The 17,661-nt window shown below is 40.6% G+C and overlaps 1 long non-coding RNA gene across 1 annotated transcript; it reads right to left on the reverse strand.

Moving 5' to 3' along the window:
• Nucleotides 1-1,749: 1,749 nt before the first annotated feature.
• Nucleotides 1,750-3,126, reverse strand: LOC122223707. Its single transcript, XR_006204408.1, has 3 exons — nucleotides 2,496-3,126; nucleotides 2,069-2,355; nucleotides 1,750-1,982 (listed from the first exon to the last, which is right to left on the reverse strand). It is a non-coding gene; the product is annotated as an uncharacterized LOC122223707 (long non-coding RNA).
• Nucleotides 3,127-17,661: the final 14,535 nt, after the last annotated feature.

Below are 17,661 nucleotides of genomic sequence, written 5' to 3' on the forward strand. Positions count from 1 at the left end.
GTTTTTTTTTTTTTTTTAATCGCACGTATCACCTATAGAAAGATCCACCTAAGTTGTGAAGTTGAAGATTTGTATCAGTGAAAAAGACCACTGGTCGGTGGGTATCTGCTTTGGTATGTTGACCAGAAGTCCTTGGAAAGGTTTTCCGCTTACACGATTTGGGCACCACAGTGGGCAAATCTGACTCAGTGGATTTGTGGGATCTGAGCATCGGCATGCTTCCCCCCCTCACCCCCCACACACAACACACACACAACACGCACACATATATACATATGATTCTGAAGCCCACCTACTTCTGAAAAGCACTTTGCTAGATAATGGAAAACGGTAAGCGATCTTTTCAAGTCAGGGGAGGCGAGGAAGACACTCCATAGGAGAACCTGGAGGCAAGGGATCACTCCTGACTTTTCCAAGATACTGCCTGGAAAAGTGTGCCCAGACTTTATCAAGAGAGCCTAAAGGCTCCACAGCTCTTTACCATGATGCACTTGGATTATAAAATGTATCTGGTTTAAAATCAAAAGGGACACTGCTCTTCATCTCTGGAATTCTTCCGCCACTCACAAACCTTGGCCTTATTTTTATGCTATATTACCCATTTTCCATATTTCTATTATTGCAATCTCGACACAGAAGTGCAGGTGAAGATCAATATGTGCTTTTATGAAAAACGAGAAAATGGAAACCATTATCCCTCCTCAGTGCTCATTAACCCGAGGAGCTCCTATACACTGCTGGTCAGCTCAGTCTACCATTAACAAAATCCCACAGGCCGGGGAGCTCAGACAACAGTAAGTTATTTCTCACGGTTCTGGAGGCTGGGAAGTCCAAGATCAAGATGCTCATTCAGGGGCCCCTGCGTGGCTCAGTCGGTTAGGCATCCGCCTTTGGCTCAGGTCATGATCTCACGGTTCGTGGGTTCGAGCCCCGCATCGGGCTCTGTGCTGACAGCTCAGAGCCTGGAGCCTGCCTCAGATTCTGTGTCTCTCCTGTCTCTCATTCTCAAAACTAAATAAACATTAAAAAAAAATCCAAAAAACAAAAAACAGATGTTCGTTCATTCGGTTCTTAGGAAGAGGTCTCTTCCTGGCTTGCAGGGGGCAGCCTTCTTGTTGTGTCCTTACATGGAGGAGAGAAAGATAGAGTGTGCTTTGTATCTGCCCTTCATATATATAGATCTAATCCCATCATGGGACCTCAACCTCATGATCTCCTCTAAACTCATTACCTCCCACAGATGGGCTCCAAATATTGTAACATTGGGGGTTAGGATTTCAACATATACATTTTGGAGGAACACGAACTTGCACAAGGATACATTCTAAATTCTTCAGAGGAGAGACCATGAGGAACAGCCTACACATGGATATGTCAGGTCATTATTCCCCTAAAATGAGTCATTCAAGGTAAGAATACTAACATATTTGAGAGAATATAAATCAATCTTATTTCCAAAAAAGGATGCTGATGTAGGCTTCCACCATATCAATTATCAAGTGTTTGCAGAAACATAAACAATAACAAACAAATGAAATTCAAGAATCTAGCACCCAAGTTGTTTTACTTGGTGATCATCTCCTGGTTAGTGACCTTGACTCTACACAGCGACGCAGTAAAGAATAAATGAAGTCACCTAACAACCTTTTAATTCTGTAACTCTATCCATGAATTATCCACTCTACCTCCTATAACTGTCTTTTGGAAGATATGCAATCTTTCCTATTTCATTTTTTCTCTTCCTTCAGACACTCTATTCTGCATATTTTATGAAAGTACTTACAGGCTGCTAAACCTGAAGGATATTTCTATTGAGACATGCCAAAGATAGGACAGGTTTCTTCTCCTCCTATATTTCCATGAGTTGGTGCAAATAAAGGCTGATGAACTGGTGTCTATTCTGTCAATGTATTATCTGCTCGCTCCCCTCCAGCCATCACTGGGAGGATTTTGCGCACGGACGCACCATCAGATCTGTACTCCTGGAAATGAAGAGTTTTTGCAGTGAATAGCAGCTACGTTCTAATTATATTAATTCAGACTGCAATTTCTTTGAAATATAAAGGACCTGCTGTCGGCGTGGGGTGGACAATGGAGGCTGAACATGTCAACGACATGACAAATTCCTCGAGCAGAGTGCCAGATGTATTGTTGCCCGGGATTCTTTTCTGAGAGCAAATTCGGCAAGCACTATCAGTGTCAACTCTGGAGTAAGGAATCAGTTCGTTTGTTATCTTTCCAAGCTGCAGGTACATCTGCCAGAAGAGTCTGCCAACAGATGAATTGGTAATTAAAATCATTTCCGTGGTTGGAGGAGCGATTCGAAAAGTGTTCCTCTTTTCTTTCTTCCTTTTCCTGTGTAGTGGAAAAACTTGGGTGAATACGGGTATTGATTTGCCACGAGCAAGGCTAGAGTTGTGTGATTCACTAGTGCCTCACGGCCCGCATTAGGGCTTGAACACGTTTCCTGGGATTTGCCGTTAAGCTCTACTTACAGAATATTAAAGTTCTGGTCTTTGCTAGCGCTGTATCCTCTCTCGTCTTGGAAAGGTTCTCAGCAAAACCTAATAGTACCGCTCAGTTCTCAGAAGGGGTATACTGTATCTCTCCCCTGTGCCGGTTACTGGGCTAGAACAAATAATAAATAATGATGGCAGACTTCAACGTATGTTAAAGTTGATAACAAATTACATGTACTATATGTAATCATTATACGCTATACTTAATATAGATGCTCGTTCAGTACCTGTTCCTCACGGTTACTCAGCAAATGTGTTTCGCTCTTCCCTTCAGAGCCCCTGCTTTGCCATCCACATCATCATTAGCATCATTTTCATCATGATTGCCATCATCATCATCATCACAAGGACAACAAAATCAACCAGCATTTATTGAGCGTTTACTATGAATAATCTACGCACTTTATATGTATTCATTTCTGTTATCCTACCGCCCGGTGCTCCTTTGGCCCTGGTGCACGATGAGAAGGGTGAGGCGCAAAGCCAACCCAGCTAGGAGGGATCAGAACTGGAGATTCGAGCCAAGCAGCCTAAGACTCAAGGCCTCTTGCTTAACTCTTTCGCAATAACGTCACACGGCACCATGTAAATCAGTTCATGACAGTAATTTTCCGAGATGACGCAATAGCCCATTAATTACTTATCTTTTATATACATTTGCTTACTCTTTTCTTTCTTTTATTCCTCCTTTGCTCCTCCCTCCTCCCTTCTGTCTTCCCTGCTTTTATGCCTCTATAAATAGCTGCTCATGTTTTTCTAGCAACAAAGCAAGATTTTCTACCATCCTCAGAGACTCAGGGGAATCTTTATAAGAGTCAGTAAATGGAAGAGAGTGTTTTAAGATAAACTTTCAAACTATTTTAAGAATTTTTTTTTAATCAAGGCAGCAAAATGATGCAAATTTATAGACATTAGTGATCTAGAAGTTTACCACTGTGTTATCAGCATATGCATGTGTATAGAGACCCATGTACCTGTATATAGAGTAGGACATTGAAACTCATCAAATACATTTAAATACATGAGTTCTTAGTGACACTAACAGTAAAAACACAGCAAGAACTTACGTTAACTTTAGAAGATACCAGAGAGAACCAACTAATTATTCTGCAAACTGGTAGATAAGGGAAAGAAAAAGCATTTATTCTGGGTTTCTTATGTGAACTTCATTTCATATAACCAACTATGTAACGAGGGGAAAGCTTTCCCTTACAGAAGTGTCCTGGTTAATAAATGAGAAAGCAATCATCTTTATGCATGTGTCCAAACCCACAGAATGTTCACCACCCAGTGTGAACCCTGATGGAAACTAGGGACTCTGAGTGATAATGACGTGTCAGTGTGGCTTCCTTCATTATAATCGTGCATAGCTGCCGGTGTTGGCTGTTGATAGTGGAAGAGGCCATAGGTGGAGAGACAGAGGTATTCAGGAACTCCGTGCACTTTCCACTCAGTTTTGTGGTGAGCTTAAAACTGCTCTAAAAAATAAATTTTATCTTGTTAATTGTCAATTTAGGATATCACAACCCTGCCATCGCTAATGAAATACTGAATCTAGCCAAAAATCCTCAATAGTCGATAACATCACATACACACACACACACACACACACACACACATATACATGCCCACTTGTGGAAATTATACCACTACATATGGCCTAGTCTTACTAAAAATATGCAACCATAATCTGATAAAATTTCTAGCTCTAACTGTAAATCTATAGGAAGTGCAAAGTACAAGATGATACGTATATTGGAGAACACCTCACGGAATGGAATCGAGAAAATTTAAACGGTTAGAAAATCTTCAGGACAAACAATCCCAGTTCTTCAACCAAAAAGTCCAAGGAAAACATTAGAGGGGAAGAGGGAACCTATCGATTTAAAGAGATGTTAGAGACACATCAAGCAATCACAGCGTATGGATTGCATTTGGATCTGGATTCAAACAAACTTTATATATATATATATATATATATATATATATATATATATAGCAAGACAATTGGGGATAAGTGAACATTGCATATGTTTTCAGGGTGTGAGAAAGGTATTGTAGTTTATTTTGTTTTAAAGAACGCCTGTCTCTTAGAGACATGTAGTAAAATATACACAGATGAAAGGACGCGATGTCTGGGGTTTGCTTCAGGATAATAGGGTGCAGTAGATGTTGATCAAGAAGACTGACCCTGAGCGGGTGAAGTGAAATAAGCCTAGAGGTTCATTATACCGTTTTATCTTCTTTTGCATATATTTGAAATGTTTTATGATAAAGGTTTTTATAGCTTATGGATCTGCTTAAGTTGCCCAAGCATCAATTTTCATTTGTAAAACAGAAATAATAGTATCTCTAGTAGAGATAATATCTCCTTATAGGGTTTTTTTTTAAAAATTCAAATAGTGTATTTAAAGTACCTGACACATGGTAGATACTAGAACTCAGTATCTGATTTTAGGAACTCAGTTTGATCCACTCATTACTGAATTGATTGGTCAAAGCTCAATGGAGTGTCCATACTGTCCCTGGGGCTTAGGTTGGTCAAAGCTCAATGGAGTGTCCATACTGTCCCTGGGGCATAGGTTGGTCAAAGCTCAGTGGAGTGTCCATACTGTCCCTGGGGCATAGATTGGTCAAAGCTCAATGGAGTGTCCATACTGTCCCTGGGGCATAGTAAGGATGAGGAGGGTGGAGAAGGGAAAAAGAGACCACAAACTTGCTGGTTGGAGTTGGGGTTTTTTTGTTTGTTTGTTTGTTTTCTTCACCCTTGTACCAAGTTACTATTTTCAAATTTGCTGATCCTGGAACACATGTAGGTACCCTGTTTGCTAAATATTTATTCAATTCTAGGCAGCTCCAGGTGCAAGGGGAGAGGGTGCAAATATATCACATCTCCCTAAGCTATTTACTCTGGTTCCGCCTTCACATCCCCAGGCAGTTTTCTTTTATGAAATCCCAAAAGTATCAGATTATCTTCAAAACTAAATCATTCTAAACCCACCGTTTTCCCCAACTCATTCCAACTGTCCATGATCATTCTTTTTTTTTGTTTTGCACCCCTGTTTAGCTTACCTCACAAACCCCTGTGAGACCAAAGTTTAAAGGAAAAAAAAAATTGCCAAAGTGAGGCACAGGGGCCCCATGGCCGGAAAAGATTAGATTGCACAGAGGCACAGTCTGCTCTCAGAGATGATAAGACCTGAGGAGGATCTCATTGTTTAGTTTTCTAATAGCTGAGTTGTTTTTTGTTTTTGGGGTTTTGTGTTTTGTTTTGTTTTGTTTTGTTTTGTTTTGTTTTTTTGGTTTTTCTGGGTCCTGCTGGAGACTTGAGTTTGTCAAGAGCTGAATCTGGACTTTCTCCAGCTCATGGCTGCACGTCAATTCCTCTGATTTCTAATAAAGCCAATCCTTATTTTTCTAACTTGCTTCCAATTCTCAAATGTAGCTCCAAAGAAAACAGAGAGTAATTAAAATGTCAACACTTCCCTGAAAAGGAACATAAACTCTCTTTGGATTTTCTTCCCACTGGAAATGCTGCTTTTCTCCAAGGCACCGGCCCCATGCGGCAACCAGCAGTCACCCACAACAGAGCTGGTAGATGGGCAGTGCACATAAATCCCCCTCTGTCCATTACCTCGTTTGCATTTCTTCTTCTCCCTTGCCATTTTCCAAATGGCGAGATCCTATAAATGAAGTACTTAAGTCTGTCTCTTATAATGGACTAATATCTACTCCATTGTAATATATCCGAATTTTATGCGATATGAAATAAGCTCCAGCAGCAATAAGCTATTTGATCTAACGTAAAGAAAGTAATGTGGAGCCTAACAGCTTATTATTCAGTGCAGTGCAATAAATTAACTGAGCACCATTTTGCATAATGGGAGCCTGATTATTCTTTTTACCTTCATTTGGATTGGTTTAGATGGATTATGACTCTCTTCAGAGTTAATCAGGTTCGTGGGAAACAACTTCTTTTTTAAATGTATTACATTAAAGAACGGAATAAGGGGGAGGAAAACATGTGCCATCACTTTGTGATTCTGTGTTTCGTAAGGCTAGTCCTTCAAATGAGATTTCCTTAATCAGAGGAACATTTTGTGACCATTGGCTCAAGAACAGTCTCATTGGAGGTTTTCAATTTGGGAGAAACAAACCCTCATCTCCCATCCCGATCTTTCCTCCTTGCTTCCCGTATGTCCCCACCATTTCCTTGACTTGACTTTGAAAAGTACTTTCAGTGAAACTCTTGATTTCTTCTTTCCAGGATCTCCCCGACCCTAGTATTTCCCCTCCACGTGCCCAGTACTTAGCACTTTGGTGCATCTATCCAGCTGACCAACACTGTTGGCCAGGGAGTCCAGAGGCCGCATCTGGGACTGTAGCCCCACCTACCCCCAAACAACTCCAGAACGCATCAAAATGTATCAAAATACAAGCTGCCAATATTGCTGTCACAAATCGTCACAAGCATCATTTTTGAGATATACCTATGAATCAAGCATCTCTTTGGTATTTATAGCAATTCTATAAAATAAGTATCATCTTCCCAATTCAATAAGTGGAAACAGAGTCTGATTGAGATTAAATATCTTACCAAATTTGCGTAACAAGTGAAGGCCTTACATCTGGAGGACTTCAAAGTCTGTGAGACTTGTTAGATCATCTGTTGAAAACAAAAATGTCAGCAAATAGCATCTCTGTATGTCTGCATTGTTCTCAAGGGAAGAAAACAACTCAAAGTGGGTGCTCTCTGAGCAAGGAGGCTAAATACCCACAATAGGACACATACACAATTTTTCAATTCTGCTCTTTAGAGAGATGTTTCCACTTCTTTTCTGGATTATAAACTGTTTGAGGCCAGGACATTTATTGTCTACATAACAGGACATGGTATGGTGGTAGGGTGTGTTTGAGTTAGGAAACCCTTGGTTTCAATTTGGCTGTAGTTACTGCTAACTGTATAGTGAGTTCCAGTTAATTTAACTCCAAAGAAGGTAAATATACTATACAGAATGGTTGGAAAGTTTAAGTGAAATAGATCATCTAAATACATAGCACAGGGGCTGTAGTCAATAAATTCTGGTTCTCTCTCTCCGTATTCATCCCACCTTTAGCATCTAAACATTGGTTTTCCATGCATGGAGATATTGCGAGGCATTGTCAACGGGACACAAAAATGTTGAGACAGAAAAGAATCCCGACTGACACCTTCCTCTTGCGTTATTTTCTCTTACAATTATTCATTGACTCCCATTTACCCATCTCACCAAGATGAGCTTTTTCTTTAACATTTATTTATTTTAAGAAAAAGAGAGCATGTGAGAGCAAGGGGAGGGACAGAGAGAGAGGAGAGAGAATCCAAAGCAGGCTCCATGCTGTTATTGCAGAGCCCCACATGGGGCTCGATCTCATGAACCGTGAGATCATGACCTGAGCTAAAATCAAGAGTCGGATGTTCTACTGATTGAGCCACCCAGGCGCTCCCAAGATGAGACTTTTAAAAGATGATGTTAGTTCTGAAACCTGGAGTAAAAAAGTGAAGAAAGGTACCTGGTATTCTCTCTACATCTGTTTTCCCCTAATTCCTTCATATTCATTGCCCCTCTTCTTTCTCCCCAGGTTGTGACAGTAAGTCCTGCTGATGGTATGAGAAAGTTTTGGATCATGATGGAGGACTTATTATTTTAAACTTTTATCTCTTCACTTCTCTGGCATAAAACTTTTCTTTCATTTAGGCGGGGGGAGGGAAAGGCTATGGAACATAGCAAAGGTGAATCTTAAATTTTTCCAAAATGCAAGAAGAAATGGGGGAGGGCTGCAAACGATCTCTTGCATAAGCAAAAAATTACATGATAAAGCTTTGTTATATTGTAAGTGTTGTCAAGCTTTAAAGATCTGTAAGGAGAGGTTATTTTTTCTTCGGAAATAGTTTCACCTTGTTGAGGTTTGAATAAAGGGTTTAATAACAAAAATATTATGACAATTTATTTCATCTTTGGTTTATGACATCTTTTCCCCTGGAGAGTTCAGAGAATTTGATACATTTCTTTGAGTTGTAAAAAAAACATTATTTGACAGAATTTAAGTTGATAAAATGACAGCTCAGAGGAGTTAGGTGAAATACCCAGGATCACACAGCAAATTAGTGACAGAAATTCAATGATTTGTAATGGAGAGAGTGAGGAAGTTTTACAATGAGATAACAATAGATAATTTGCTGGGTAGAACAGCTGGCTTGAGGACAGAAACTTTGCTGTTGAGTTTTCTTCTCCATACCCTAAAGGAATACACAATGTAATTAGAAGTGGAGGGAGCATATATAAGACAGTACTCTGCCCAGAAACCTGGGAAGGGGTACTAAGAGTGAGCCTTGAAGAATGAGTAGGACTTCCCAATGTCAACACTGTGGAGTCAGAATGTGGAGGGAGGGCATTCCAGGCAAACAGGACAGCTATGCAACAGTGTGAAAACATGCACAGGGGTGAGTTACATTGTGAAAGATGAAGGGGTTCTTCCGCCACTCTGCGATTCCTCAAAAAATTAAAAATAGAATTACCCTACAACCCAGCAATGGCACTACTAGGAATCTATCCAAAGAATAGAGGAGTGCTGATTCATAAGGGCACATGTACCTCAATGTTTGTAGCAGTGCTATCGACAATAGCCCAAGTATGGAAAGAGCCCAAATGTCCATCTACCAATGAATAGATAAAGAAGATGTGGGCACATGCACCCCCATGTTTATAGCAGCACTATCAACAATAGCCAAAGCATGGAAAGAGCCCAAATGTCCATCAAGGGATGAATGGATAAAGGAGATGTGGTATACATACACACACACACACACACACACACACACACACAATGGAATACTACTCGGCAATGAGAGAGAATGAAATCTTGCCATTTGCAGCAACATGGATAGAACTGGAGGGTATTATGCTAAGTGAAATAAGTCAGTCAGAGAAAGGCAGACATCATATGTTTTCACTCATATGTGGAATTTGAGAAACTTAACAGAAGACCATGGGGGAAGGGAAGGGGAAAAATAGTTTCAAACAGAGAGGGAGGCAAACCACAAGAGACTCTTAAATACAGAGAACAAACAGGGTTGATGGGGAGGAGGTTGAGGGAGAGGGGAAAATGGGTGATGGGCATTGAGGAGGGCACCTGTTGGGATGAACACTGGTTGTATGTAAGTGATGAATCATGGGAATCTACTCCCGAAGCCAAGATATACACTGTATGTTAGCTAACTTGACAATAAAGTATATTTGAAAAAAATTCATATGTTGAAACCTAATATCGATTATGATGGTATCCGGAGGTAGGGAATTTGGGAGGTGATAGTGCCCTAATCAAAAAGACCACAGAGAGCTCCCTCATCCCTTCTACAATATGAGAACAGAGCAAGAAGACAACTAGACATCTATGAACCAGGAAGAGGGCCTCACCTAACCATGCCGGTTCCTTGATCTTGGACTTCCCAGCCTTCAGAACTGGGCAAAGTAAATTTTGATTGTTAATGAACCCACTGTCCATGCTATTTTGTAATAGTAGCCCAGATGGACTGATAGGAGGGCATAAACACTAGATCCGGTTTGCCTTTGGAAAGATAATATAGTGAGAATAACGGATGGAGCTAAAGCTGGGAATAGAGAGACCAATTAGGGAGCTGTTATAGTCATCAAGGGGTTGGGGGAAGTCTGTGCTGTGCAACTCATTCAGTTGAATGCAGCAATGTGGATTCTGGGTGGCTGGCCAGGATCATCAATCAGAGATGGCCCTGACCCTGGCACATCACATTCTTACTACATTTAAATCACATTCACGCCTCAGCATATTGCAGAGTATGTTTATATACCTTTGGGATTGCTCTACATGACAAATCTGTAGAAGGCATGGTTAAAAGGAAAAGAAAACTGAGGACAAGATCCTGAAGGACACCAATTAATAAAGCGATGAAGAGAAGAGAATCCTATGGAGATTACTTAGAAGGAACAGTCAAAGGGGAAGAAGGGAATCCCAAAGCAAAGAGATGGAAGTCAAGAGAAGTATGCCAGACACAGGAAAAGGAAGGTAATGAACACCAAATGTTGGTAGGAGGCCAAGTAAGAAAGGGCAGACAAAGAGAAAAGGGTCTATAAAAAATGGAAATTACAGGGTAATTAGTGGACCTTGAAAACCAGTTTGTATGGAGTGAGGGTGGAGAGGTTCTGTTACAAGTAAATTGGAGGAGTGTAGAGAGACACGGCATGAATGGAGCACCTTTTTAAGAAGGTTAGCCATGAAAGGAGGAAAAGGAGAGGCTATGATAAAAAAGTGTGTAGAACAAAGGAGGGGACTTCTTTCACTTTATTAAACAGTGGACAGCTTGCTTTGAATGTGTTTAGGTAATGAGGATAATGAGTCTGGGAAAAGGATGTAATCAGGGAATGTTCTAACAGTGGCGCTGAAAGTGAATGATTTGGGCAGGGCAGGAGATAGTTATCAGCAAGCTAGAGAAAGGGGACTTCCAACAAAATGAAGCAAGGACAACCCTAGTTTCTGATGATAATAGATAGCATAGCACAAGTGGAAATTTCTCTGTAAAGCACCAGGCATGGCTAACGTCAGATCTCAGCTGCTATCTCTTAAGAGAAGTGTCCCTCTTGAACAGATACTTCTACGCTCTCAGATTCAGTTTCCTCATCCATAATCATGACAAATATGCCTACCTCCACGAGTAAGGCAAGCGTTCAATCTCACGGCTCCCTACTGATGTTGTCTACCCCCTTGCCAGCTTTATTTTTCTTCTTCATACTTGTGACTTTCTGTGTCTCTTGTTTATTATCTATCTCTCTTTTACAACGCAAACTAGACAAGAGTAGGGACTTTTCCTATGTTGTTCAATATCACAGCCTCAGCAGTGGGGAGGCTGGCACATAGTAGGTGCTCAATCAATAATTGTGGAGTGAATAAATGAATGACTGATTGGGATGTTGCAGAGAAGCTTCTCGACTTTAACACTGTTGATATTTAGAACCAGGTCATTGATCTGTTTGAGGAGGGAGGCTGTCCTGAGATTTGTAGAATGTTCAGCAGCATCCCTGCCTCTAACCAGGAGATGCCAATAGCTCCCTACCCCCAGTTGTGACCAGCAAAAGTATGCCCAAACATTGCCAAATATCTCCAGAGAGGCAAAATATCTCTGGGTCGAGAGCTTCTGCTTCAAGAGACAGAGGTAAAAATCACAGTTTTTAATATTACTATTATTATAAAAGAGGAAGAAATTAAAAATGAAAGTAACACTTGGTCACCAAAGTCTCCCACAACCTGCTTAATTTGAGGTGGAGAAAATTACTTCTGCTAAGGTGGTGTTGGCTTCACAGAACACTGACATTTTCCTTATTATTTTGCCAAGAAACATGTTTGCAAGACAACGGTTCATAAATCGAGAACGTGCCTCCGTAGTCTCTCGTCTGTTAGTTGTATGCGAGATATTTTCTTCCTTGTCACCTCTCTGGACCAACAATAATAATTCAAATAACTATCCCTCCCCATCTAGTCTGGTATCACCAAAACTAATCATGTAAGACACACAATTTATGGGCCACCACTTTAAAGAAAATGATGTCTCTACCTCCATGGTCTAATTAGTAAGGATTATAAAAAAGCAGAAGATTCAGCCGAAGTTTTTCTCTTCAGAATTATCCCCCCTTCAGGTTTTCCATTTTTTACCACCCCATTTCTTTGCTTTGAATAGAACTCAACTGTCTTGTATTAAAACGGCTAACAATGACCTTTCAGAAACATGAGGATTTCAGAAAGTGGGAAATGATTCAAAAGTTGCTTTGGGGAACATGAAAAATAATGCCATAAAAAGACTCAGAAGTGACCTGACCCTAGGTTCTCCACCTAATCCCCAACACTCGTAACCTAGAGAGCAGCTGTCAGACGAACAGAACAGAGAGCTCTTGGTTAGGGCAACCCTATGTCTGGGTTTGCTAGAAACATCCCAGTTTGTGCCTGCTGTCCCCAGGACAGCAATTACTAGCAACCTCTTTCACCCTCAAAGTGTCCAGGATGGGACAATGAAGTATATGGTCATCTCACTCAGAGTTAAGTAAGCGTTTGACCAGTTGGACAAGAGAAAGGGGAAGATTGAGAGCTGGCTGTCTGCTTTCCTATCTGTGTATCCTGAGCATACCTTGGGATTCTCTCAGCACTCTGGCAGGCTTGGCTTCTGGGATAGGACTTTCTGTAGTCCCAACTCAAAGATAAACTATCTGTGTGTCAATAAACAAATCAGTCGTCTGCCTAGCTTATTGATCTAGGTATCATTTATCTCTCGACTCCAAGGAAAAATGAAATGGTAATTAGGTTATCATGTCACAGAGTCTGGCTTACTCAGGTTTTCCAGAAGGCATTTAGATTCAGAGAGGCCCAGTGCAAAGAGAGTTGACTCTCCATCAGCCTGACCTCAGATTCCCGGGCCTGCCAAAAGGGCCCCACACTATAAAATGCCAGCCAGAAGAGATCGTAGATAAGAGCCTTCTTGCCTCAGAGCCCAGTACCCCTCAGATTAAGGTGGGGGTGATATTTAGACATAGAAACTGGCCAGGGATGTCCTACCATGATGGTAGTAAGATAAGCCTTTCTTTCTCAGAACCAAGGACTCTGCTTAAAAGATTACGCAAGGATGAGGGTTTAGCAACGGAACCACAGGCCCTCTCAGATCAGGAGTCCCAGGGGTCAGCAGTATAGCAGGCCCTTGTTCCTGAGCCAAGCTGAGGAGGAGAGGAGCAAGAACTCAGTGCCAGCTGAAAGGTAGCCTGAGAGATCAGACAACTGCTGCTGGATGGGCACCGAGCCCTTCCGTGACCAACAGCCCCGCCTACCCCAGCCTCCCCTCGCCATGATCCCTTTGCATTCCAGGACATACTGCTTTCAGTTTCTCGAATGTGCCTCTCCTCTCAGGGCCCTTACATATACTCCAGCCCCCAATCCTCCTTTCATTTATCCCTCGAGTCTCACACAGATATTGTTTCCTCCAAGGAAGCCTACCTGAATGTAGGTAGGGTTGGAATCGGAATTTGGGGGAATCCCTCCTAAACATCCACTTTGTATTTCCTGCTGTCAGTGGGCTCATCACACTTGGTTCTAATTGTCTGTTTATTTATCTGTAACCTCTGCTAATTGTAACCCCTTTGATGTTAGGAACTGTCTCGTTCTTTGTTCACCATGTCCCCCCCAAACTGGTAAAGAGCAGATACTCACAGAACATATTTTGAATGAATGAATGAATGAATGAATGAACGATGACCAGTTTGGTGGCAGGGACTGTGGGGGCTACCTGACAATTAAACGGTACCTGACAATTATAGAAGTTAGCACTTACTCAAAAAATGTGTTATGGGGAGCATCCAACATTTCCATTACCTCATTATTTTAGAAATCACCTACCACGTCCCAAACATTTCGCTCACAGTGCTATTGTGAAGGTTAAATGGGATAACGCACATATTTGATGTTTAATGAAGAGTACCTGATGTTATTACATTACTTAAGCCTCACTACAACCCCATGATGTAACTATTATCATTGGCTTTTTAACACTTAAGGGAACTGAGCCTTAGGGAGGTAAAAGTGACCCGATAGAAAGTGGTTAAGTCAAGATGTTAAATAATAACTACCTGACTCTAAAATCCAAGCTCTTCCGCTCTAGCGCATCTCTCTCTGAAATGGAAGGAAGGAAGAGAGGAAAGGAAGGAGGGACGGAGGGAAGGAAGGAGGGAGGGAGGGAAAAATGAAAAAGGAAGAAAGGAAGGCGGATTGAGATGATTTTTTTCTTTTAACCCTACATAACCTTAATCTTTGCACGTTCCTCGAGTACCATCACATTGCTTTTAGCATAGCATCCAAGCTCCAACTGTAATAGGTACGACTGATGAAGGAAAGTTATAAAAATGATCCAAATCTCTGACTTAACCGAGCTGTGACGTTGCTTGTACATAACAAGCACGTAGAGACTGAAGCTCTGTCCGCTGACTCCTCTCGCGATAGCGTCCTCAGTAGGCACATCCAGCATCTGCTGGTTTGGTCTTGACTTTGGCCTTGCTCTGGCTGAGTCCCACCCATGTAGAAGTGGTGGGACTTCTACATCTTGTAGAAGATGATGAGATAGAGTGTTTAGCCAAGTGTTTTAGCGAATTGAACTTATGGATCTGTATGAAGAGTCATAAAAGTTTGCAGGGAGGCATCATCAATTAGCTGCTTAACCTTGGTTTGCAAACCACCTTTCTCTACAGAACAACAAACAGAAAAAAGAAAGAGGATCCAAATATTCTCTAACACTTAGCGGCTGTGGAAAGCTTATCAAGCAAGATCAACGTCATCTCTACTCCCCAAAAAAGGGAAACCAATAACTAAGAAAATGCTTTCCTATCAGCAATGTAATCTAGAGAATTCAGAAAGACTATATGTGGGTCTCATGTTTTCTATCTGGAAGCTTCCTTGGATGAGTCTAAGATCATGTATGGCATCTGATGTAGAACCATGCTGCCAGACTACTCAAACATATTTCTTCCTTCATTAAATAGATACTAGGTTCCCGGCACTACACGAAATTCTAGGATTAAATGGTGAGCCAAACAGTAATGATCTCTGCCCTCATAGACCGTATGGTCTGGTGTGAAACAGATAATCAAACGATCACAGAAGATACAGGTGAGCATAAACTCTAACACCCCTGTCAGAGAAAATAAATTTCTAATTATACAATGAGCACATTTTACAAAAGAGGTCTAATTGCAATTTTGTCTATAATAAACAAAACGTTGCCAATAAGTTCCAAAAAACAAAGCCTGCCAGGTTAATGAAGAAAAAAATATACATTTCTAAATGTAGACAGTGTCCTCTGAGGCAGGAGACTCTCTCACGCATTTCTTTCCGAGAAGAAAGTGATATAACAAATCATCCTGGCACTTATGGTTACTACATATCATGCATTTGTTTTGTGAGGATCCGTGAAGTAAGACAACTCCTTTTACTTCGGAGAATTATGAAACTTTGGAGTTGGGTGGGATTTTGAAATTAAATTTTATTCTCCCTCACTTCACAGATGAAGAAATCAAGAACCAGAGAAAGCAAGCAACTTGCTCAACATCACACAAGGAGGCACATAAGAGCTGGAAGTGAAATTCAGGTTTCTTCATTCAGTGTTCTCGACCCCAAACCAAGTTGCAATAAGCCTTTTGCTTTTTTTGTAAGGGCGCTAATTCCCAAAGAGGTCATAGGTTGCTTTTAAAAATTCTGTCCCTCAATCTCTCTCATTCTCTCTCTTTCCCTCTCTCTCTCTCTCTCTCTCTCTCTGTCTCTCTCTCTCTCTCTGTCCCCCCCCTTCTCACACACACACACACACACACACACACACACAATAAAAGGCTATGCTTAAGGCAAAAGCTATCAACTAAATAGTAACACAACTTTCCACTACTAGTGTTACATGGCCAACAGAAAAAAAAATACGCATTCTTTGTTAATTCAGCCCCTAAAAGAGGCTTTTAGACAAAGCCCAGTCGATTACTCCAGATGCTTTGCTGTCTACTTGTGGGTTTGCTTGATTTTGTACAGAAAATGCTTTAGTACTTAAACATAAAAGCCTAAGTTGAGCAGACCGGAACTCTTTCAAGGACTCAAAACAAATATTATATTATATTATTATACTTCGTCTTTGGCAAGAAACACTTTTTTCCAAGGTGACATTTATGTCACATTCCATAGTATGGTTATTCAGAGTTTATCCTTAGCAACTTAACGTACTTTGTATTCTCAAACAGCACAACCTCAGATGATTAAGGAAAAAAGACAATGCAAAAACACAAACTTGAAGTGTAAATTTCTTCCAAAGCAAGGCGCAAATTTGATAGGTATTATCCACATTCTAGAACTAAAAAACGTTTTTAGGTCTGAAATTTGGCATCATCTTAACTTGAATCATCTGGCTCGAAGCAAGGACGAGAATGAGAAATGCCAGAAAACCTACTCCACCTACTGATGTGTATCCCTTCACGTTAGTGCTAGCCAGTGGTGAAAATTTCATCAGGCGCTTGTTTTTCTAGGTCTAAGTTTCCCCGTGTAAACAATGAAAAATCTGGAAAAAATTACCTTATTAGTCCCTTGCAGCAGCAAAATACCCTGTTCCTTTTGGTTCTCATTTTTATTATTTGCCCCCAAATCTAAAGAAGACAACACCCCTCCCAGGGACAGAGAGCTGTGGCATAAGGATGATACACATAGCAAAAGAGGCTCCAGGTAAACTCTAAAAGTGCACATCAATCACACAAGGGCCTTAGTACATGAATCACGTGCATGAAGAGAAAAACGGTCTAAGTGAGAGCGCAGAAGTCAGATACATTTGGGGAGGTTGGTGCAGCCATACTCCCAAAGTGCAGACCTCAAGCTCTGAAAAGCATTAAACAGATCTTTTTCTTTTCCTTTTAAACAAACTGCTGCTGTTTAGATACTGATCAGTTTTCCTGAATTTACGTGAACGACAATATAGAAATTGTACATTAGAGACGAGTTTGAAGCGTGTTATGTTAATTTAAGTAAGTCGCACTTTATAGCATGCATATATTATGTATAATACAGTGATACTAACTCTGGCCTTAACTCTAATGCTGAAAATGCCTAAAAGGAAATTTTATGAACTCACTTTTTTCCAAGGTTTTGCACTATAATGTCAAAGATGGCATTCCAAGGCAAAAGCAATCATTGGCATCCATAAATGAGAGCAATTTACTTAGAGCACACAGACATATATTTTTTAAAAAATCACATTTTTAAATAAAAAAAAACCAATGACTTCCTAATAAAACACAAATTATTCCTCGCGTTGGTTCAAATATCAAACAAAAAAGGTTGATAATGTAGTTCTAGAAAACAGGGTGATCGCCAATTTAAGATGTGGGAAGAGAAAGCGTCCATTTCCCTGAAGGGACATACAGAGTCTTTTCAAGACAAGTACACTTAAAGAAAACTGTTTTGGACAACACTGCTTCCATTGTAGGCTTCTGGTTCTCTTTCATATTAATGTCTTTTTTTTTTAAATTTTTTTTTAACATTTATTTATTTTTGAGACAGGGAGAGACAGCAT

Source organism: Panthera leo, chromosome B4 (assembly GCF_018350215.1).
Source record: "Panthera leo isolate Ple1 chromosome B4, P.leo_Ple1_pat1.1, whole genome shotgun sequence".
NCBI classification, from domain to species: Eukaryota; Metazoa; Chordata; class Mammalia; order Carnivora; family Felidae; genus Panthera; species Panthera leo.